General features: G+C 48.6%; 1 protein-coding gene across 8 annotated transcripts in view; it reads left to right on the top strand.

Moving 5' to 3' along the window:
- The window catches only part of PTPRF (protein tyrosine phosphatase receptor type F), a 756,588-nt gene that overhangs the window by 136,265 nt on the left and 596,643 nt on the right, over positions 1-23,680 (top strand). For all 8 annotated transcript variants that reach the window (XM_086953202.1, XM_086953199.1, XM_086953209.1 and 5 more), the window contains exon 2: positions 10,083-10,180. The gene's annotated coding sequence lies outside the window, so the exon portion shown is untranslated. The remainder of the gene's footprint in view (positions 1-10,082; positions 10,181-23,680) is intronic.

Below are 23,680 nucleotides of genomic sequence, written 5' to 3'. Positions count from 1 at the left end.
ACTGCTTCCGAGAAGCAGCCCTTTGACTGCTACCGCCCGCGGTAGAAAAACTCGCTAGGGGACGCCAAATTTTGCAGGCAAAAAATCCATCTATTCGGCGATTGGCAGAATTTGGCTGGAAGTCCGTGTTACAAGAGAAACGCAGAGTCACTCAATATCTGCCAATTATTCTGGCCTTCCTTCGGCTGGTAGGAATGAGGACAACGACGTGAGTGGGGTGAGGGAAGGAGCGAGTGAGCAAAGATGAGAGAAGGAATGAGAGCAATAGTGAGGGAAAGGACGAGTGAGCGGGGATGAGGGAAGGAGCGAGTGAGCAAAGATGAGAGAAGGAATGAGAGCAATGGTGAGGGAAAGGACGAGTGAGCGGGGATGAGGGGATGAGCGAGTGAGCAAAGATGAGAGAAGGAATGAGAGCAATAGTGAGGAAAAGGACGAGTGAGCGGGGATGAGGGAAGGAGCGAGTGAGCAAAGATGAGAGAAGGAATGAGAGCAATGGTGAGGGAAAGGACGAGTGAGCGGGGATGAGGGGATGAGCGAGTGAGCAAAGATGAGAGAAGGAATGAGAGCAATGGTGAGGGAAAGGACGAGTGAGCGGGGATGAGGGAAGGAGCGAGTGAGCAAAGATGAGAGAAGGAATGAGAGCAATGGTGAGGGAAAGGAAGAGTGAACAGGGATGAGGGGATGAGCGAGTGAGCAAAGATGAGAGAAGGAATGAGAGCAATAGTGAGGAAAAGGACGAGTGAGCGGGGATGAGGGAAGGAGAGAGTGAGCAAAGATGAGAGAAGGAATGAGAGCAATGGTGAGGGAAAGGACGAGTGAGCGGGGATGAGGGAAGGAGCGAGTGAGTAAAGATGAGTGAAGGAATGAGAGCAATGGTGAGGGAAAGGAGGAGTGAGCGGGGATGAGGGGATGAGCGAGTGAGCAAAGATGAGAGAAGGAATGAGAGCAATGGTGAGGGAAAGGACGTGTGAGCGGGGATGAGGGAATGAGCAAGTGAGAAAAGATGAGAGAAGGAATGAGAGCAATGGTGAGGGAAAGGACAAGTGAGCGGGGACGAGGGAAGGAGCGAGTGAGCAAAGATGAGAGAAGGAATGAGAGCAATGGTGAGGGAAAGGACGAGTGAGCGGGGATGAGGGGATGAGCGAGTGAGCAAAGATGAGAGAAGGAATGAGAGCAATGGTGAGGGAAAGGACGAGTGAGCGGGGATGAGGGGATGAGCGAGTGAGCAAAGATGAGAGAAGGAATGAGAGCAATGGTGAGGGAAAGGACGAGTGAGCGGGGATGAGGGGATGAGCGAGTGAGCAAAGATGAGAGAAGGAATGAGAGCAATGGTTAGGAAAAGGACGAGTGAGCGGGGATGAGGGAAGGAGCGAGTGAGCAAAGATGAGAGAAGGAATGAGAGCAATGGTGAGGGAAAGGACGAGTGAGCGGGGATGAGGGAAGGAGCGAATGAGCAAAGATGAGAGAAGGAATGAGAGCAATAGTGAGGAAAAGGACGAGTGAGCGGGGATGAGGGAAGGAGCGAGTGAGCAAAGATGAGAGAAGGAATGAGAGCAATGGTGAAGGAAAGGACGAGTGAGCGGGGATGAGGGAAGGAGCGAGTGAGCAAAGATGAGAGAAGGAATGAGAGCAATGGTGAGGGAAAGGACGAGTGAGTGGGGATGAGGGGATGAACGAGTGCATGGGAATGAGTTAAAGGACAAGAGAATGAGGAAAAGTGAGCAAAGATGTGCCTGCGCTCGAGTGAGGGGAGACGAAGGAAGGCATAAGTGTCGCATATTAATGCGATGGGTGGAAGCAAAAGAGCAGTGAGTTGTAGTGGAAGGGGGTTCGGGTGCATGGCACGTAGCGCTACGTGAAATAAATAGGTGCAGACATGAGAGTGTTATGGAGAAAAGTGAGATTGTTGGACAAAGCAAATACATTGGCTATATCCTGGGAAGGTTCCGAGATACCCTATAACCTAGCAATGCCAAATCTTCGACCGTCTGCGTGAACTCACAGATCTCCACTGGTTGAGGTGGCTACTGCCTGCAGTGGCTAGTCAGACACTTTCCCATGGGCACTTATCTGGGCTTCGAGGCAGTGAGAAGGCTGATATCAAACACAGTATAAAAGAGACTTCATCTCACCCCATGACGCCCACAGTCCAGGCATCACAAGGGCTTCGGACAATACTAGATTGTATGTATGAATTGGCAGCGGCTGCACTCACTGTGTTTTAGCTGCCAATGACAGCAGTTTTTAAACACTACAGTGTAGCAGGAGCACAGTAGTGCCAGCTGCCTACGCTCTGTGTGGGACAATGTGATCTTGTATAGGCTGTGTCTTGATGCTTTTTGGGGGAGCGTCCATGTTTACCCCTGCCAGACAATCGCTGGGGATCTACAGTGCATCTTTGGGGTGCAGAACCCTTTCCATACCCAGCTTGGATTCAAGGTAATTACCGGGGTTTGCTAAAGCCCAGCCATATTAACCAAAAGTTAGTTAAGGTCCCAAAACTTGGGATACAAGAAGGCTTCCGGGGCAACTGAAACTTTTGGGGAGAGTTCGTTCCATGTGGAGGGGAGTCCAGATTCACGTGGCTTGTTCTCATATAAGGCTCCCGGATAGACACAAATGGCTGATATTTTTACACAAAGTGGTTGTGCACAATGTTTTTTTGTGCACCTGAGACACTGGGACCTTGTGCTGAGAGGACGATGGGCCATGAACCATCATCCCAGAAATGGCACGTGTGGACCAGAATCTCTGGTTCCTGGTTTAACAGGAAGCCCTGTGGTTGGGGGCAGGGCCCCCGGCGATACCAAACTGTGATATCCCATAAATCACAACCATGAATGTACTATTGGTTCAAAGTTTGGTCCTCAGGGCTGGGGACTGCCTCTTGGGGAAGGATTGTGGGCATTACAGAACACAAGAACCACCACCTGAACTTCCACCAACCACCCAGAGACCTTCGCTACGCCTCCTGCACCCTCACACAGACACTGCATCTGCCGAAGCTTCAGCAGGGGCCAGTCCTTCTCTAACCTCACCGCCAAGTCCTGCAACAGCCTTCCCCTGCACCTCAGGACATCTCCCTCGCTGGCAGACATCAGGAAGAGGCTCAAAACCTGGATGTTCGACTGCATACAGCAGCCTAGTGCCTGGATACCCTCAAGGGTGATTAGCGGCGCTCTACAAATACTTACTGATTGATTGGCAGGTTAGCCTCTAATGGCTCCGACAAAGTTCAGGAGCTGAATATGGTACCTTATTACTGGGTGCTGGACATTGATGCTACTCCAGGTGGAACTCACTTAGACACCTGAAACAACTCCAGAGACTCTTAGTTGGGAGAGACAAAGCCTCCAGGTTGAAACTAGCTAGATTTGTTGTGTGTGCTGTGAAAGGAGCGACCATGGGAAGGTGCTACACGAAGCTTCCTGTGGCTGGGGAATAATACCCGACTTGCACCAGTGGTTGTGGGTGCTGGGTGTCGGCACTTGTTTTTGGGGACTTGGGTTTGTTTTGTATCAGAATTTGTCCCAGAGTAAAAGGCACCAAAGGGGAAAGGAAGGAGGAAGACCAATGGAGGAAAACGGAGAGAGAGGGAAAAATCAGGAATGAAACCTAACCCTCAAGAGTGAGCTGTAGAGAACAGGTAGGCGATGGAAGCCAGAAGCATGAGGTGGAATCAAGACCAGGCAGCCTCTAATGTTCCTCTTTGGTGGCAGTCAGAAGTTTCCACAGCCCGCTGCTAATGAAAACTTAGGACACTTCTTTATTCTCAGAAGTGTTGTTATTAGGGGTGGGCATAGTTGGCGGAGTAGTTGAATTCCACAAAGTTGAACAAAAACTCTGTGAATTCCAATTCCGCAACTTCGCTCTGTCGGATTCCCAATTAATAAAACAGAAACCTCATAGACTTTTGATAAAATAACAAGTATTTCTGTCTTTCCATGCTAAAATGCATATAGTGATTTCACAAAAGTGAAAATGAAAATTTAGAAAGCAGTGATATAGGTGATGATTTTGAGATTCTCCCTAACCTAGGGAAAGAACCAAGCAGGACCTTGAAAACAAAGAGCACACCTTGCTGAATGATTCGGTGGTGGTCCCATCCTCTTAGGACCACCCCAAGCACAGTTATGGCCAAAAATACAATCCCAACCAAAGGCCCTGCAAAGCTTTATGGGGCGAGATTAGCAGGGGGCAGTGAAAATTATAGTATCCAATATCAAAATAATTCTACAAAGAGCCGCAGTTCAACTTGTTGTTACTAGGTGTCCCTCACGAGTCAAATGCAAAAGCATTGAAACCCTTTCATGGAGCTGCAGTTCCACTAGTCGTCACTAGTTGTCCCTCATGAGTCAAATGTAAAAGCATTGACCTGCAGCTTGATATAATAATGTCAATGCTTTTGCATTTAACTCGTAAGGGACACCTAGTAACGACTAGTTGAACTGCAGCTCTTTGTAGAATTATTTTGATATTGGATACTATAATATTCCCTGCCACTGCTAATCTTGTCCCATAATGCTTTGCAGGGACTTTGGTTGTGATTGTATTTTTGCCACTAACTGTGCTTGGGGTGGTCCTACGAGGATGGGACCACCACTGAATCGTTTATCATAATATGCTCTTTGTATTCAAGGCATCTGCTTGGTCCCCCTCCAAGGCTAGGGGGGACCCCAAAATCAACACCACTCTCATTGCCTGATATTTTTCATTTCCAAAGTTCACTTTTGTGAATTGGTTATATGCTTTTTAGCATGTAAAGTTGCTTTATGAAAGCATTTGCGGGTGCAGTTTAGTAGCTGACTTCGTTACGTGAAGGAACAGAGTTTTTGCCTGAATTCCGTGGTTTTAATGTAATGCGCAGTTAACAAATCTCCGGTAGCGGAGCGGAGTTCATTGCTCAGAGTTAGTTGTTTTTGTTGTAGTTAATAATTATTTTCTGAACGGAGCACTGGGGCATGTTCACCAGGCAGTGACTGCTTCCGGCAGCTCACCGTTACTTCGTCACCTTAAATGCTGCTTTGCCTCGCTTTTGGTGACTTCACTGTCCTTTGCTGAGGAGAACCAGTGTACTGGTGCTGGCTTTACTCTCTTGGGCTGATGTAAGCAGGTGTACTGGTGTTGGCTTCATTGTCTCGGCTGAGGCGAGCGGGCGTACTGGTGCTGGCTACACTGGCTCAAGTGAGCGAGCGTACTGGTGCTGGCTTCACTGGCCTAGGCTCACACAAGTGTGCGTACTGGTGTTGGTTTCACTGTCTCGGCTGAGGCGAGTGGGCGCACTGGTGCCGGCTTCACTGTCTAGGCTGAGGCGAGAGGGCATACTGGTGCTGGCTACACTGGCTCAAGTGAGCGAGCGTACTGGTGCTAGCTTCACTGTCTCAGGCTGAGACGACCTGGAGTACTGGTGCTGGCTTCACTGTCTAGGTTGAGACAAGCGGGTGTACTAGTGCTGACTTCACTGGCTTGGGCTCAGTGGAGCAGACATACTGGTGCTGGCTTCACTGTCTCGACAGAGGCGAACGGGTGTACTGATGCTGGCTTCATTGTCCCGGGCAGAGGTGAGTGTGCGTATTGGTGCTGGCTTCACTGACCTGGGCTGGGCCGCGGATGTACTGGTGATGGCTCACTGAGTCATGCTGAGGCAAGTGGGAATACTTGTGTTGGCTTCACTGTCTCAGGCTGAGGGGTGTGGTTAGCATTCGCTGCACCTTTTTATGTTTGGCCGGCATTTTGAACCATGATTGAAACTAATCCATACTTTCCCATCAAATGGCCTGTGCTGAATTTAGTTTTTTCCAAGGCTGGGTTTTGCTTTGCTAATGAATACACTGTTCTTATTAGCGCATACCTTTCCCACTAGATAAAGGCCTTCTCCTACCACTATAGTGGCGGGCAAGGACAGAGTGACCTTGGGTAGGAGATAGTGTGTGCCTGGCCTCAGAATCGAAACCCATCCTTCTCCACTTCTTTATTTAGCTGTTTGGAAAATTCCATTAGTGGCGTGCCTTCATTGGTTCTGAATTGTACATAATGTATCTCTATGTTTGCTGATGTCAGTCCTCTCTGCGGCACCCCTAAGGTACTGGGCAGATGGGGCTCCGCTCGAGTGTATCTCAATAAACATATATTGGTTTGTATTCTGTACTGTCTGACCGACTCTTCATTTGGTATGGAAGGCTGAGAGGTGGTCACGAGGGACCTGGGTGACCCTGAACGGGCCACTTCCTTCAGTTGGCGCCCGAACAGGTACTTGCACCTCATAGACCCTCGTGTGAAGCTGACACCTATAGGGAGATGTGCCTGCGATGTCACTTGTAGAAAGTTGCCTCCTGTTAAGAGTGGGTGCCTGTATGGAGAGGACCCTTTTGTAAAGATGTCAAGTTTTGGAGGTGACACCTGACAGAAGATGGCTCTTCTAGGAAAAAGGCATCTGTGAGAAGATTTTATCTGTGGGAAGGTGATGCCTGTGAGAAGATAACTCCTCTATGGAGAAGGTCTTTGTGTAAAGATGAAATCTGTAGGGAGGTGAGACTTGTGAGAAGACAGCTCCTCTAGGGAGAAATCCCTTGTGTAAGGATGGTGCCTGTAGGGAGGTGAGACCTGTGAGAACATTGATCCGCTGGGAAGAAGACCCGATATAAACATGACACCTGTAGGTGAGATGGCTCCTCTAGGCAGAAGACCCTTGTGTACAGATGAAACCTGTAGATAGGTGACACTTGAGAAGATGGCTCCTGTAGGGAGAAGACCTTTGTATAAGGACAGCATCTACAGGGAGACTGCACCTGTGGGAGGCTCGGACCTGCAGTGAGAGGGTATAACTCAGGAGATACCGTTCACAGGGCGGTGGCATGTGCCGCCCCACACAGTCCGTGCTCAGCACGTGGCTGTGCTGCTTAAAAATATGAAGAAGAGGCAAAGTCATAAAAAATATAAGAAGCTTTAGAAATTCTGGAAGCGCAGAGTACCTGCCACGAGTGCTGGTATCCATGACAACCATGAAACCTGCAGTCTTGAAAGTGCTGTTGTATTGTTCTGTTTGTTATGGAGTGTTAATGTACTGCAGCGCCTGCACTTATCACCTCAGCCGTCACCTGCAGCACCAGTGCAGTCCAGCGCAGGAAACCCGCACCCTGATATGTCTGTGGAGCACCTCAGCCCTGACATGCAGCACCGGCGCAGTCCAGAGCAGGAAACCCGCACCCTGATCTGTCAGTGCAGCTCAGTCCTGACATGCAGCATCAGTGCAGTCCAATGCAGGAAACTCGCACCCTGATCTGTCAGTGCATTTCAGTCCTGACATGCAGCACCAGGGCAGTCCAATGCAGGAAACCCGCACCCTGATCTGTCAGTGCAGCTCAGTCCTGACATGCAGCACCATGGCAGTCCAATGCAGGAAATCCGCACCCTGATCTGCCATGGCAGCTCAGTCCTGACATGCAGCTCCAGCGCAGTCCAATGCAGGAAACCCGCACCCTGATCTGTCAGTGCAGCTCAGTCCTGACATGCAGCACCAGTGCAGTTCAATGCAGGAAATCCGCACCCTGATCTGCCATGGCAGCTCAGTCCTGACATGCAGCTCCAGCGCAGTCCAATGCAGGAAACCCGCACCCTGATCTGTCAGTGTAGCTCAGTCCTGACATGCAGCACCAGTGCAGTCCAATGCAGGAAATCCGCACCCTGATCTGCCATGGCAGCTCAGTACTGACATGAAGCACCAGCGCAGTCCAATGCAGGAAACCTGCATGTTGATCTGTCAGTGCATCTCAGCTCTCACCTGCAGCACCTCAGCCGCCACCTGCAGCAACGGTGCAGTCCAGAGCAGGAAACCCGCACCCTGATCTGTCTGTGCAGCACCTCAGTCCTGACATGCAGCACCAGGGCAGTCCAATGCAGGAAATCCACACCCTGATCTGTCAGTGCAGCTCAGTCCTGACATGCAGCACCAATGCAGTCCAATGCTGGAAACCCCGACCCTGATCTGTCAGTGCATTTCAGTCCTGACATGCAGCACTAGCGCAGTCCAATGCAGGAAACCAGCACGTTGATCTGTCAGCTCATCTCTGCCCTCACCTGCAGCACTGAGGCAGTTCAGCACAGAAAACCCTCACCCTGATTTGTCCGTGCACCTCAGCCCTGACATGCAGCACTGGTGCGTTCCAGCGCAGGAAACCCGCACACTGATCTGTCAGTGCAGCTCAGTCATGACATGCAGCAACGGTGCAGTTCAGCACAGGAAACCGCACCCTGATCTGTCAGTGCAGCTCAGTCCTGACATGCAGCACCAGTAGTCCAGCACAGGGAACTCACACCCTGTCCTGTTGGTGCACCTCAGTCCTCACCTGCAGCACCGGTGCGTTCCATCGCAGGAAACCCTTACCGTGATCTGTCAGTACATCTCAGTCTTGACATGCAGCACCAGCGCAGTCCAATGCAGGAAACCCGCACCCTGATCTGTTGGTGCACCTCATTCCTGACATGCAGCACCAGTGCAGTCCCATGCAGGAAAAGCGCACCATGCTCTGTCTGTGCACCTCAGTCCTCACCTGCAGCACCAGTGCAGTCCAATGCAGGAAACGCACACCCTGATCTGTTGGTGCATCTCAGTCCTGACATGCAGCACCAGCGCAGTCCAATGCAGGAAACCCGCACCCTGATCTGTCAGTGCACCTCAGTCCTCAGCTGCAGCACCAGCGCAGTGCAATGCAGGAAACGCGCACCATGCTCTGTCTGTGCACCTCAGTCCTCACCTGCAGCACCAGCGCAGTCCAATGCAGGAAACGCACACCCTGATCTGTTGGTGCATGTTCTGATGTGTTGAGGGAGGTCGTTCCAGGTCTTGGGTGCGATGTAGGGGAGTGAGCGGCCTCCAGTTTTGCTCTTGTGGATGCAGGTATGTCTGCGAGAGAGGCAGAGCATAGGTGTCTGGTGCGTTGGTGAGAGTGTATTCAGCTGTTCAGGTATTCCGGTTGTGTGTTGTGTAGGGCCTTGTATGCGTGCGTGAGAAGTTTGACTTGGCTGCGCTTGTGAATGGAGAGCCAGTGAAGCTTCCTGGGGTGTGGTATGATGTGGGTGTGGCGTGGGAGGTCGAGTACGAGTCTTGCGGCTGCGTTCTGGATGGTCCAGAGTCTGTGAGGAGTTGTTTGGGGATTCCGGCATAGAGAGTGTTGCAGTGGTCCAGCCTGCTGGTGATGATTGCTTGCATGATGGTCCTTCTGGTGTTTTGAGTCCACTTTATTCATATCTTTCGTAGCCTGCATAGGATTTGGAAGCAGGACTTGAGCCGTCGTGTGAATGTGTATATTTGTAGCTACATTGTGAAATGTGGTAAAGGTAGGAACATACCAACCGATGGCCTGTGTGTGGCCCTCAGCGCTATAACTACAAATTATACAGTGTAATGTAATGTAAGGTGGATTTGTAGAGAGCTGCTTATCACCCATGAAAGTATGGAGACCCGAGTGGTTGAACTTGAAAGTAGGCCTGTGTGTGATGCTGGGGCTGAGCACAGGCAGTCTCGATGGTCCTGCAAGAGGATTAGTTGAAAAAGGTCCTCAGCTTCTTGTAGAATTCAAGTGCGGAGTAGGCCCTGATGTGCTGGGGTAGGCTGTTCCATGATGTGGATGCTTGGTAGGAGAATGATCGACCTCCCGTTCTGCTTCTGCGGGGGGGGCGGTGTGTGTGCCAGTGAGTGTGATACTGAGGAAAGTTGTCTGATGGGCTGGTGGAAGTGAAGCCTGTGATTAAGATGTGCGGGTCCATGTTTTGTAGTGACCTGAATACGTGTGTGAGAAGTTTGACCTGGCAGCGCTTCTGGATGGGGTATTCGTGGAGCTCTCTGGGGAGTGGTGTGATGTGGGATCGGCGCATTAACTCCTAGGTGTCATCATTGCACACTCACTTGTGTATTTTAACTTACATTTAATTCATGTCTGATATATATTGTTTTCTTCTGATGGGCAGAACCTGGTTCTCTCTCATATGATTGGTCAATGGGCCTACATTGTCAGGTGTATACCTACTTCGTGTCATTTTTTGTCATCTTTTGCTTATCCTACATTTTCCTCTTACCCCCACAGGCTCACGGTGGTCCGAGGAACGACGTCTGCTGACAACACCACAGGGGAGCGACCTGTAAGCAAGGCCGAACAAACGGATATTCCACTCACCAGCTGTGGTAGGTACATGCCTCTGGCCTGATCTGAGATTATAGCTTTGCTGGTGTGCGTTGTACACCAAGAGATATCATTAGGTTGCAGTGCATCACCGAGTTATGTTGGACTTGCTTGGTGTGTGTTGTTGTACGCCTCATGGATATTGTAAGTTTCATTGCATCTCTGAGTTGTGTTGGACTTGTTTGGTGTGTGGTGTTTTATGCCAAGGGATATTGTAAGTTTCAGTGTATCACCAAGTTGTGTTGGACTTGTTTGCAGGGCCATCTTAAGGATTTTGGGAGCCCTGGGCCAAACGTATTTTGGGGTCCCCGTTTGGAACGGCTTTGAATTTATGATCCAGTTTCAGCTCTTTCGTGCTCTCTTTGGCCAGGTCACTGACCGTGCACAGACACACCCATCCAAATTCTAAAGGTATTTACATCTAATATTCAGGGATAACACAACAGCAGCTCACAAACATTACTGCAAACAACCTCTATGACACCCTCTCATTTCTCATATGTGATATCCTGTTTTGATCTAAAAGAACCTTTTTTATGGCTGTTGCATGAAACATCAACACAACATTTCTCTGCAAAATGTCTGTAATAGACTCTCACGCATCACCCACATTAAAAATATATGAAAGGAAAACGGTATTTAAAACAATTCTGTCTAAGAATTACTCAAGGTCACCAGGGCAAGACTCTCTGCTTAACAATGCTGAAAAGCTGGGGCCCTGGGCCAGAGCCCGCTTTGCCCATGCTTTAAAATGTCTCTGCTTGTTTGGTGTGTGGTGTTGTGTGCCAAGGGATATCGTAAGATTCAGTGCATCACTGACTTTACTACAAAAAAAGGGGATGGTTGGGTATCAATTGCACAGAGTTGTGATGTAATCAATTCAATGTATCTGGTTGCTCTAAGGATAAGGTAATGGCCAGCCACCAATTACCCGAAATGTAGACCAAATCTACACCATTGTACACAAAAAAAGGGGATATATCCTGAGCATGTTCCACAATTGTCAAATACAGTTGTTAATGAATGTCGACACGGATAATCTTCTTTATCTTCTGTATTTCTTTATATTTCTTCAAAAACAGTCCTAGCCGCCAACACGTGTTTCGTCTCTTTGTGGTGTAAGCCACAGACTTCCTCAGGGCCAATATCTCGCAGCGTTCCAAAGTGAATGGCAATATTCAAATTTAAAGAGTATTCATGTATCGTATTTCAAAAGACTATAAGTGTCCCGAGGCACGAGACATTAGTGAAGTCTATCCAACGTCTCTTGTGTATCAAGTATCCATCTAGTAACTGATTTGAAAAAGCAGCGTGCTCCAAGTATATTCCTGTGGCAGGCAGACCAACTACACCAAACACAAATCGGAGCCAGACAGATCATTTATGATCTCAGGGGAAAAGATCATGGATCTTCCACAAGATCTCGCCAGATCTGGCAAAGCAAGGATCAATCAATCAGTCATTTGTTAAGCGCACTACATACCCATGAGGGTCTCAAGACGCTGGCGGGGGAGGTGGGGGACGCTACTGATTGAACAGCCAGGTCTTGAGTATCCTCCTGAAGGTCAGCAGGTCTTGGGTCTGTCGTCGTAGGCTCAGTGGGAGGGTGTTTCATGTCTTGGCTGCGTGGTGGGAGAAGAATCTCCCACCGGTGGTTGTTCTTCGGATGCGCGAGACGGTGGCGAGTGAGAGGTCGGCCTAGCGTAGCTGGCGGTTGGGGGTGTAGCAGGAGAGCCGTCTATTGAGGTTGGCAGGGCCGGTCTTGTGGAGTGCCTTGTGTGCGTGGATGAGGAGCTTGAAGGATATCCTCATGTTGACGGGAAGCCAGTGCAGGTTTCTCAGGTGGGGGGTGATGTGGGCGTGCCGTGGTACATCGAGGATCAGTCATGCCGTTTTGGATGCGTTGTAGTCTATTGATGAGCTTGATCGGTGCTCCCGCGTAGAGGGAGTTTCCGTAGTTGAGTCTGCTGCTGACGAGGGCCTGGGTGACTGTCTTTCTTGTATCTGTCGGGATCCATCTGTAGATCTTGCGGAGCATGTGGAGGGTGTTGCAGCAAGAGGAGGAGACGGCGTTGACTTGCTTGGTCACTGAGAGCGTTGAGTCGAGGATGATTCCCAGGTTGCGTGCGTGGTCGGTGGGGGTCGGGGCTGCCCCCTGTGCCGTTGGCCACCAGGAGTTGTACCAGGCTGACGGGTTGGAGCCGAGGATGAGGTCCTCCGTCTTGTCCGAGTTCAGCTTCAAACGGCTGATCTTCATCCAGTCGGCGATGTCCTTCATTCCTTCATGGAGGTTGGCTTTGGTGGTGATGGGGTCCTTGGTGAGGGAGAGGATCAGTTGAGTGTCGTCGGCATAGGAGATTATGTTGAGGTCTTACTGTCGGGTGACGTGTGCGAGCGGGGCCATGTAAATGTTGAACGGTGTCGGGCTGAGGGAGGATCATTGGGGTACGCCGCAGATGATCTCGGAGGCTTCAGAACAGAACGGGAGAGGTGGATGCTCTGGGTTCTGCCGGAGAGGAAGGAGGTGGTCCATTCCAGAGCCTTGTCTCGGATCCCTGCGGCGTGGAGGCGTGCGCGTAGTGTGCGGTGGGAGACGGTGTCGAAGGCGGCGGAGAGGTCTAGGAGGATGAGTGCTGCAGTCTCCCCGTTGTCTAGCAGGGTCCTGATATCGTCGGTGGCGACGATGAGGGCGGTCTCGGTGCTGTGGTTGCTGCGGAACCCTGACTGGGAAGGGTCCAGGATTCTGTTCTCTTCGAGGTATCGGGTTAGCTGTCTGTTAACAATTTTCTTGATGACTTTGGCCGGAAAGGGGAGCAGAGAGATGGGTCGGAAGTTCTTGAGGTCTCTTGGGTCTGTCTTGGGTTTTTTGAGTAGGGCGCAACCTACATCAGTTCCAACACAAAGCCAAGGACCTGCCATGGAAAATGATCCACGGAACCGACTCCAAATACCTGTTGAATCTCTGTGTGAATAGGAGTCCAGCTGAGCAGAGGTGTCTTGTAGGTATGAGGAAGTTTATGCAGCTGTTGAGGTACATGGGGCCAATGTTGTGTAAGGCTTTGTATGTGTGTTTGAGGAGTTTGCCAAGTGCTCAGATGTGGACTTGGTGCCAGTGGAGCTCTTTGAGGTGTGGGGTGATGTGTGTGCAGGGGCAGGGAGGGTGGAGGGTCAGCCTGGTGCTGAGTTTTGTATAGTCTGAAGTCTTCTGGTCAGTTGTGTGTTGATTCCAGCATGGAGTGTGTTGCCATACTCCAACTTACAGACCATAAGGGCTTGGGTGGCGGTTCTGCTAGTGTTGGTCGGGAACCATTTGAAGAGCTAAACAGGAACAGAAAGGTTGCTACGCTTGCTCTTACCTCTGTATTGATATCGAGCCCCCCTTGCAACCTGCCCCTTCCCGGACATGTTGCACATATCACCGCTTGCTTTTTTTTTAGATTAATTTTCTGTTTTTTTAATTATTTTTTTGTTATTTAGAAACTTTTACTTTGAATTTCCAGTGTTAGCATATATGATGTGTTTCTTATTGTTTACTGTTCCTGGAAGATGGACCCCTGGCATTTGTTTTCTGCATTGTGAACAAGCATAAATCTCATCACTGACTTGAGCACTAACATAACACTAACATAAGTGCCAGGGTCGTTCAGTTTGTGGTGCAGTGCACAAGCGGGGAATGTTCTAGACACAGTCCTGAGCTAAGCTGCTAGTGGCAACTCCCATAAGTGGCCCCAGAGCAGTGCCTCGTAATCTCTGCTCTGGGGAACATTAACTAATATTAGCAGATTAATAAAGTGTATATAAACAAAGAAGAAAAATGGAACATTGAATATGAAGTAGGGAGCAGTGCAAGTGCAGCAAACAGAACATAGTATGGGCAAAAGAATTTGGAGTAGGTCAAACCTTCCCATAATTTAAAATATATATATATATATATATATATATATATGTGTGAATTAAATAAACTATTCAATCATATGGGTATTTGCTTGTTTCTGCATTTTTGTGTATTGTTTTGCAGTTCAAATCACAGAAACTGTGTAGGCCGGGGTTTCTGGATTCAAATAATGAGTCAGTGTGGGGGGGGGGGGGTTTCCCAGTTTTGAATAAGGATTCACTGGGGATCTCGTATTCCAGTAATGATTAAGTGGGGGTCCTCACAAGATGTGAACCACTACCCTAGTGGCCTGTGCTGTCACCCAAACCCCCTGTTTCAGTGTCACTAATTTGCTGGTTAGAGTAGTCTTGTTTTATGATTAATCGCTTCAGAGATGTAGCGTCTGAAAGCAGGAGGCGAGACTCACGAGGCACTGTGATGTCATCGATGAATCCCTGAAACCCAAAGGGTCCAAAGGCAGGAGATGAGGTGCGTGTGGCCCTGTGATGGCATTGAAGTACACCTTTATGCAGTGCTTAATTTGAGCCAGAGCTTTCCGGTGCTGAGCACCGGCACTTAATTGGTTTCCAGTGCTCGCCCCATTGTCAACACCACACTTAGGGCAGTCTGCCACAAGGTGACACTGCTCATTTAATTTAGCGATGAGCAGTATAACAGTTGTTTGGGAAAACAATATACATTAAACCATTACCAATACCCACCTCCCCAGCCATTCCTTTAGCTTTGGGGACCTGGAATAATCTGTATTTTCATGCGAGAGGAATGGTTAGTAGTTGTTTTGGCAGCGATGACAAGGGCGATGGGTGGTGCGAGCTGCAGTGGCCTCCTGGTCAGAACCCTGGCACCTAATATTTTACAAATTAAGCACTCCCTTTATGTGTGTATGTGATATCTGTTGAGCGTAAATGTAGCCAAAAAGGCATCGGAGCTACTAGTGCCTCAAAGCAGGAGTGCGGCTGACGCAGCGCTGTGACGACACTGATGAGTCCTCGAACACTCGACGCGCCTGGAGGCAGGTTTGCGTGGCGCTGTAATAGTGAGGACGAACACGCTTCTAAGTGTGTGATATTCCGGTTCTGCCACAGGAGGCCAAGCTCTGCGGGATCCCGCCCGCGCTTTGCGCTCCCAATTAAAAACATGGAAAACCTGGTAAATGTTTCAGAAGCACTAATTGGGTCACGGAATAAAGGGCTGAAATCCTGGAGGACCGCGCGCTCCCTGCGCGCTCTACCCTTTTTACATAATATTCACTATTTTTCGATATATTCCTCTAAATCTGGCTCAGTAATGCTGCATTGCTCAGGCCTGCAGTGTCTGCTTCCTCCAGTGGCGCTCCTCGCGTCCTCAAGCCTGGGCTTGGACCAGGTGCACACAGTGTATGGTTGAGTCTTTGGGTGTCTAATATTACCTCTCAGTATTTGTGTGTCTCGTATCAACTGTCGGTATTTGGGTGTCTGATATCACCTGTCTGTCTTTGGGTGTCTGATATTACCTCTCGGCATTGGGAAACATCCTTTACAATGCAACCTTTATATCGCACTACACTTACAACGCAGTCATTACATCGCAACATCCTTTACAACGCATATCACTACAACGCAGACATTACAACGCATGGCACTACAACGCAGGCATTACAATGCATAACATTACAACGCATACCATTACAACAGATAGTAGCCCTACACTATCCAAAGCGTACCCTACTGTTGTACCCCCTGGAGTTAGAATAGTAATTTTACCCCTACACTATCCAACACTTACCTTAAATGCAATGTAATGGTATGCGTTGTAATGGTATGTGTTATAAAGGTATAATGCAATGTAATGGTGTAATGGAACTCGTTGTAAAGGTAGTTTCTAAAAATGCAATGTGGTGTCATGTGATGTAATGGAGTGCGTTGTAAAGGATGTTGCGATGTAAAAACTGCGTTGTAAAGGCATACGTTGTAAATGTATGCGTTGTAAAGTCATACATTCCTCTGCATTTGGGTATTTCATATCACCTGTCAGTGTTTGGGTGTCTGAAATCAACTGTCGGTGTTTCTGTGTCACTTTCCCTCTTCTCTGTGTCCATCCCTGGCCTGGCGCGCCCTCTCATTTTTGCCGCCCCCCCTCGAGACGCCATCCCCTCCCCCAGCACACACGCCCTTCCCCCAGCACGCCCACCCCATCATGTCTACCCCTGTTCTCTCCCCAGTTTTCAGTTCTTTTCTTCCCAATGTTCACCCTCCTCTTCCCCCTCCGCCTCCTGTCTCAGGCTCGTCGTGCCCTTCTGTGCCCCCCCCTCTTTGTACCCCCCCCCCCCCCCCCGTGCCCCCTCCCCTCCAGCCTGTGGGGCTGGTTACCGCTCTGCAGCTTCGGAAATGCTATTCAACCCCTTCTAAAGGAGCCGAACAAACGAGGCGGCGGGGGCCCGGGGAGGGCGGGGGCTCCGGGCCTCGTGCTTTGGACTATCTCGCCGGTTGCCATAGTGGCCCGTGTGTTTGGCTTCACAGCGCTCTCGGCTCGGAGGTGCCAGGGGAGCAGGCCTCTCTCAGAGCCGCCGCCGCCGCCCTTTAAATCAAATCTCTCGCTTCCCAGGTATGTTGTTCACAGATAACCCCCACCCCCCCCAGCCCCCACCCCCACCACCACCACCCCCGCCGCCTCTGCCTTTCCTTGCAAGCCACGCACGTGCCTCCTCGTAGTAACACTTTAAGCTGCTTTACATGTTGTATTTTGCAAAGATTCTCCTGTTTGCAGGCATTTGCCGTCCATCTCGTGATGACGCAAGGGTTGACCCTCTGCATCTGCAGCCTGGAGGGAGGGATCTGGGAGGGAGATACATGCGCGCTCTCCGGAGTCCGTTTCAATCACTGGATCACGTGTTGCCTCTCTGCTTACCTCACCATGGGGTGTCTATCACCTCTCACCTGCAGAGCTCCTAGTGAGGGGGTCTACCATGCACCCCGATCAGGTTGTGGGTTAGTACGAATGATCTCTATGGGCCCGATTCACAGAATGAAGTTAAGACTCAATCCTAAATTTACTACTTTTGGTATTCACAGATGTTAGGATTTGTCTTAAGTTTGTTTTAAGACAACTTAAGACAAACTTAAGATAAAATCCTAACTTAAGTCTGTCTTAAGTCTGTCTTAAGTTTGTCTTAAGACAGACTTAAGACAAAACCCTAACTTCTGTGAATACCAAAAGTAGTAAGTGCATTCTGTGAATACCAAAATAGTAGTATGTTTAGGATTGAGTCTTATAATCGGGCCCTATAATCCTAAAATAGGTAGACGGACAGAGGAGTTCCTGCAGCATAAGCATTCCACATGTCTAGAACCCCATCTAGATATTATACAGAAACCACAGGCTAGGGCGCTTTATTTTCAGTTCAGAGTAGGTTCACTGCCCACACGAGAACAAACTGCGAAATGGAGGCCCCCTTACCAGACACCTGCTTCTTGCCCAAGCTGTGAGGCTATCCTCGAGAGAATTCCACACATCATGTTTGCATGCCCAGCTTACAAAGCACCGACAGAACGATGGTTAAAACTAATTTGCAACCAACTGGGCACTCGTAGCCATCATGCTTCCTGCTGAGAACTGATGCCCGGGAACTTTATGCTTGCGGATTGGCTAAATTCTTTAGATGGGCGTGGACTTTTAGATTAAGAAATTTGAACAGTAATTTTTAAACCGAATTGCTATGATGTGTCTGCTGATTTTAAAGTTTGTATTGTTTTTATAACTAAATAGCTCTTATTCTTGTCTTGCTGCGTTTTCTTTTTTGCTTTTAAATAATCTTTTTATATATCTTTAATGAATTCTTGAGTCTATTGATCATGGTATCTCGTCTTATGACAAATTGTATTTTACTTTATTCATATAATTTTATATGAAATTTGCAGCTTTTAAGATATGTATTATCGAAATAAAGCTATTTTTGACTGACTGACTGGTAAAGCATGCCACCTTTGGTGGGTGATGGGAATCGTCTTTAAAAAGGAATATCTCGTTTCAGCAAGGTTGATTTTACCTGTTTTCCTCTTCTTGCTCAAGACCCAGGTGTTGGCTTGTGAGCTATAGTGATAAAATTAGGAGTTAACACCTTCAGGTCTATAGATCCCCCGGCCCCCTTTGTAGTGTTTGAACCCTGGTTTCCACTCATCTGTGGAACTGTCCTTTCCCCAAAGTAATGATGCTTCCGCAGCATCCCCTTGATCAGCCAGCCGGTCAACTGGGCCCTGTAACTGTGTCTCAAGTCCTCTGCTGTCCACAGAAGCCATCTTCGGAGTTTGGGACCCCGCTACTTCATGGGTAGCTTTATATGTGAAACAGGAGCCCCGATCTGTAAATCTTCCTACAACTCAGGTCAGTTAACCAAGAGCCGGCCGGCATGTAATGCATGCAGAACCTGTGTAATGCATCCAGTCTTTATGCAAAGCATCCACGGCATATGGAATGCACCCAGGGCCTGTATAATGCACCCCGCAGACTGTGCCTTACATTTCCAACCCTTATGTTATTTCCAAACTCCATGGATTGCGCCCAAAGCGCATGTGCAGCGTCGGCAGCCACAGTGCTGTACCTGCAGACTGTATAATGTGCAGAGAGCAGTATGGTGGGCAGCTGGTCAGTGTACTGAATCTACAGCCCATATATTACAAGAAGAGCCAATGTAATGCATCTTCTGCATGTATAATGCATCGGCAGCCAGTGTATTGGATCATAGCCAATATATTACACCTGCAGTCATTAGGATGCATCTTCTGCAGGTATAATGCATCGGCAGCCAGTGTATTGGATCATAGCCAATATATTACACCTGCAGTCAGTAGGATGCATCTTCTGCATGTATAATGCATCGGCAGCCAGTGTATTGGATCATAGCCAATATATTACACCTGCAGTCATTAGGATGCATCTTCTGCATGTATAATGCATCGGCAGCCAGTGTATTGGATCATAGCCAATATATTACACCTGCAGTCATTAGGATGCATCTTCTGCAGGTATAATGCATCGGCAGCCAGTGTATTGGATCATAGCCAATATATTACACCTGCAGTCAGTAGGATGCATCTTCTGCATGTATAATGCATCGGCAGCCAGTGTATTGGATCATAGCCAATATATTACACCTGCAGTCAGTAGGATGCATCTTCTGCATGTATAATGCATCGGCAGCCAGTGTATTGGATCATAGCCAATATATTACACCTGCAGTCATTAGGATGCATCTTCTGCAGGTATAATGCATCGGCAGCCAGTGTATTGGATCATAGCCAATATATTACACCTGCAGTCAGTATGATGCATCTTCTGCATGTATAATGCATCGGCAGCCAGTGTATTGGATCATAGCCAATATGTTACACCTGCAGTCAGTAGGATGCACCTGCTGCTTGCACATTGCATCGGCAGCCTGTGTATTGAATCCTCACCAATATATTACACCTGCTGTCAGTATGATGCATCTTCTGCAATTGTAAAGCGCTCTGATATCCTTCGGGATCAAGTTTGCGCTATATAAAACTTTATAAATAAAATAAATAAATGTATAATGCATCAACAGCCAGTATATTGGATCATCAACAATATACTATACCTGCGGTCAGTAGAATACATCTGTGGCCCGTACAATACATTCGAAGCCCATATGTTAAAACGAGCGTCAGTATAGTGTGTCTGCTTTATGTGTAAATGTATCAGCATCCAGTGTATTCGATCGAAGCAACATAATACGTTACCGGACCCTATAATGCATCTGCAGCCCGTAAAATACATCTGCGATCAGTATAACACATCTGCGTTCCTTACAATGCATCTGTGGCCAGTAAGACACATCTGTGACGCTTGTACTACATTCGAAGACCATATGTTGAGTCAACGTAATACATTGGCGGCCCTTTATTGGACCATAGCCATTGTAATGCATCTGCGGTCAGTATAATGCATCTGCAGCCTGTATGTTGAATTAAGAGTCAATATAATGCCTAGACAGCGCGTATATTTGATCATAGCTATTATAATGCATTTGCATCCTGTCTAATGCACTTGAAGCCGGAATGTTGAATTAAGGAACCATACATAACTACCAACTCACCGGTTCCACCGTGTGGCACACGGTATCAGCTTCCATCACAGGGTCACCCGGAGAAGAGCCGATATCACACGGTGGCAGAGTAAACCAGCTGAAAACACTGTAAATAGTGGTTTTCCAGCTCATTTTCTGAGGCATGAACCACAGTAAGCTTTTTTTGGGGGCGGGGGGAGTAGAGTGATTGGGGCAGGGTGAGGTTCACAACGCTGCCTCCTGTTGGAACTCCATGCCCTTCACCTTACGCAGAGAACCAGACCTACTTAAGCTTCGCAATCTTCTGAAAACCTTCCTCTTCCACTAACTGCACAGTCTGATTGTTGTCTCCACCCACCTGTCCTAAGTGCTACGAGGCCTCAGGGTAGAAGTGCTCTCTATAGAACCCCATTTCATTTCATTTCATTTCATTCATTTCAATGGCCTCTTCGGTATTTCTCAGTACGAGGCCCGCGCCCTCCTCACAGTGAGATGTTTGCTCAAGTTGGCTGGCATGTATTCGCTGCCCTGTATAATGCAACTGGTGCCAGGGGCATGGATCTCACAACCCAGAGGTAGATTTGGTGTAAATTCATCTGTAGCGCCTTCTGAGGACAGTCTGGGAGCTACAGTCTGGCAGGGTAGCGCCTTATTGATTTCATCTTTCGGTTTGTGGCTGAGACTCCGCCTCTTTCCCGGATTGATTGATGGGAGGGCTGGATATTGACATTCTGAAAGGTCTCATCCCTTTGAAGGTTTCATCCAGTCTGGAGCCTGCTTATCTCCCTCGACTGGTCCACGTGTGGACGAGGCCTTGATAAACCCAGGTCCATCCTGTGAGGCCTCTCAGAAGCGCCGCGTTATTAGCACAGTTCAGCTAAAGGTGGTGGGAGCTAGCCACAGGGCAGGGCTGTGCGGATATTTCAGTCTAAATGTTCTGGTTGATCCTGGCTGGGGTGTGAGCGCCCTCCAAACCTGTGCCCCACCTGTTCTTTCTAATAGTCCGGGGTCAGACCACAAGCAGTGGGCGCTTTTGTGTATAAATGTGATTGTCTGTGTGTTGTCAGGGAGAGTGGTGTAGATTGGATGTAGCCAGAGATCTTTTACAGGCCTTTCCCAGTTCCCCTATGTTTGGTTTATTTAGCTAGGGTTGTTTACCAGTTGATGTGTATTGTGTTTATTTAGCTAGAGGACTTTTCCATTTCTTGTATGTTGGGGTTTATGTATCTAGAGGTATTTACCAGTTCCGGGACGTTTGGTTTATGTAGCTAGAGGACTTAACCAATTCCCGTATGTCTGGTTTATGAAGCAACGGGACTTTTCCAGTTCTCGTATGTTGGGTTTATATATCTAAAGGTACTTACCAGGTCTCGTATGTTTCGCTTATGTAGCTAGAGGTCTTAACCAGTCCTTATATGTTTGGTTTGTGTAGCTAGAGGTCTTTACTAGTTCCCGTATGTTTGGTTTATGAAGCTAGAGGTGTTTACCAGCCCTCATATGTTTTGTTTATGTAGCTAGAGGTCCTTACCAGTTCCTGTGTGTAGTTTGTGTAGCTAGAGTTCTTAACCAGTTCCCGTATATTTGGTTTATGTAGCTAGAGGTCCTTACCAGTTCCTGTGTGTAGTTTGTGTAGCTAGAGGTCTTTATCAGTTCCTGTATGTTCAGTTTATGAAGCTAGAGGTGTTTACCAGTTCTAGTATGTTTGGTTTATGTAACTAGAGGTCTTTACCAGTTTGATAGCGCCAAGAAACCACTTGTCAACGTGCGCTTTAGCAAGTATTATTAGCTTAACACATTGTCCGCACTGCAGCCGTCCACAGGCACATGCTGACACTAGAATCGGACAAGACAGCGCACGGCCAGGTCATCGCAGTTCTACAGAGTTCTGGTTTAACCCCTTCCATGCTGATGACGAACCCCAGCCGTCAGGCACTACGGTGCTCGTGTGCTGATGCCGGCTGGGGTTCGTCACGGCCCGCCCCTGTTTGTGCTGTTTACAGCACACCAGGTCATCGCAGTTCTACAGAGTTCTGGTTTAAAGGAGAGATAAAAGATACAGGCACAATATGAGCCGAGGGACCTGGCGCCTGCGGACCAGAAGGACCGTTACCGCTCTCCGTTGAAGCCAGAGCCATATACAACACTTGACACCTTAACTTGGGAAGACCTGGGGTCAAGCTAAAGAGAGATGGGGTACAGATATCACAGAAGGTGGGAGCAGGCCCCCTAGCACCTCCAAACATTATAACTTAGAGTTCATAAGGCTCAGTCCCTGTCCGGAAGCCGAAGCATAGCTTCAGGGGGTGTTTGAGGTGTTACACCCTCCTAATGTCTTTTCTGGTAAATAGCTGGGGACAGGTGCCTTCAGTCGGGTATAGGTGAGGTGTCTGTCCGATTTCACCAGGAATTTAAACATAAGCACAGACAAAAAGGCACACTCACTCTGCATCTCTTATTTAAAAGTCTTCAAAAATGCTGATTATTTTATCAAATATTCTGTTTTTCTCACTTAGTGCCCCTACCAATCTGCACTCTTCTCCATTTCCACTGCCCCTTAAGCCCCTCTCACGCGCCTTTCTCATCATATTTTTAACGTGATTGTTGTACAATCTAAAGTTTATACCCTCAATCTTACTGACCAGGCTACCCTCCTGCCTGGAAGTGCCACGACCTCTTTACCTCTGACCTTACATACCTCAAGGTCACTGACAGCCTTTACATCGGAACCCGAGGCATGAAAGACAGTCCTTCCTAGACTTACATTCAGGGCACGAGTCCTAAAAAGAGAAGTGGGGGGACGCTGTGTCACCGGAAGTGACATCACAACAGGAAGTGACGTCATGTAAGGTGCACTCTGATCTCGTCCCAGAGAGGCCTAAGAGTGAAGTCCAGCTGTTTGGCAGGGGGGACGGCGTCCACCCGGTAAAATAAGTGGGGGGATGCCGTCCACCCGCGTGGTACCTCGACTCGAGCCCTGCTTACATTTCACCTGGAACCCCGCCCTGAGGCGCACCCCTCTGCCTCAGTTTTATACTGCACTTCATTTAGCGTCGTACCTCTTGAAGATTTATAACTGATGTAACACGTCATTCTGTTTTACTGTAAAGCGCTCTAGCGCCTCCGGGTAGTGTCTGCACTATATAAAAGTACTTAAATGAACAGTTAAAGCAGCGTCTTTGTGAATCCAGCCATTACCATTTCGGGGACACCTTCCTGTACCAAGGTGAGGTTGCAAAGGTCTCCACGAGGAGGCGCTCTCCCCCCTCTCACCTCCCTCTTCCTGGTCTCACGGAGGGGGGGGGGGATATCCCCTCATCTCACAGAGGCAGCAGCCTGGGGCAGCAGGTAGAGTCTTTCCTCTAATCGTCATCCCAGACCTAAGACCACCACCTGTGAGTGCAACACCACCTGAACACCTGCAGAACTATGGCAAGAATTTCCTGCTCTGTAAATATGTCATATATAATTGTCCAAACCTAATCGCTGTTAAAATGTAATCGAGTGTATTTGCAATTTGTATAAATATTTATCTCTAACCACTAG

Source organism: Lissotriton vulgaris, chromosome 1_2 (assembly GCF_964263255.1).
Source record: "Lissotriton vulgaris chromosome 1_2, aLisVul1.2, whole genome shotgun sequence".
In the NCBI taxonomy this organism is placed as follows: Eukaryota; Metazoa; Chordata; class Amphibia; order Caudata; family Salamandridae; genus Lissotriton; species Lissotriton vulgaris.
This window is presented reverse-complemented; position numbering and strand designations above follow the sequence as displayed.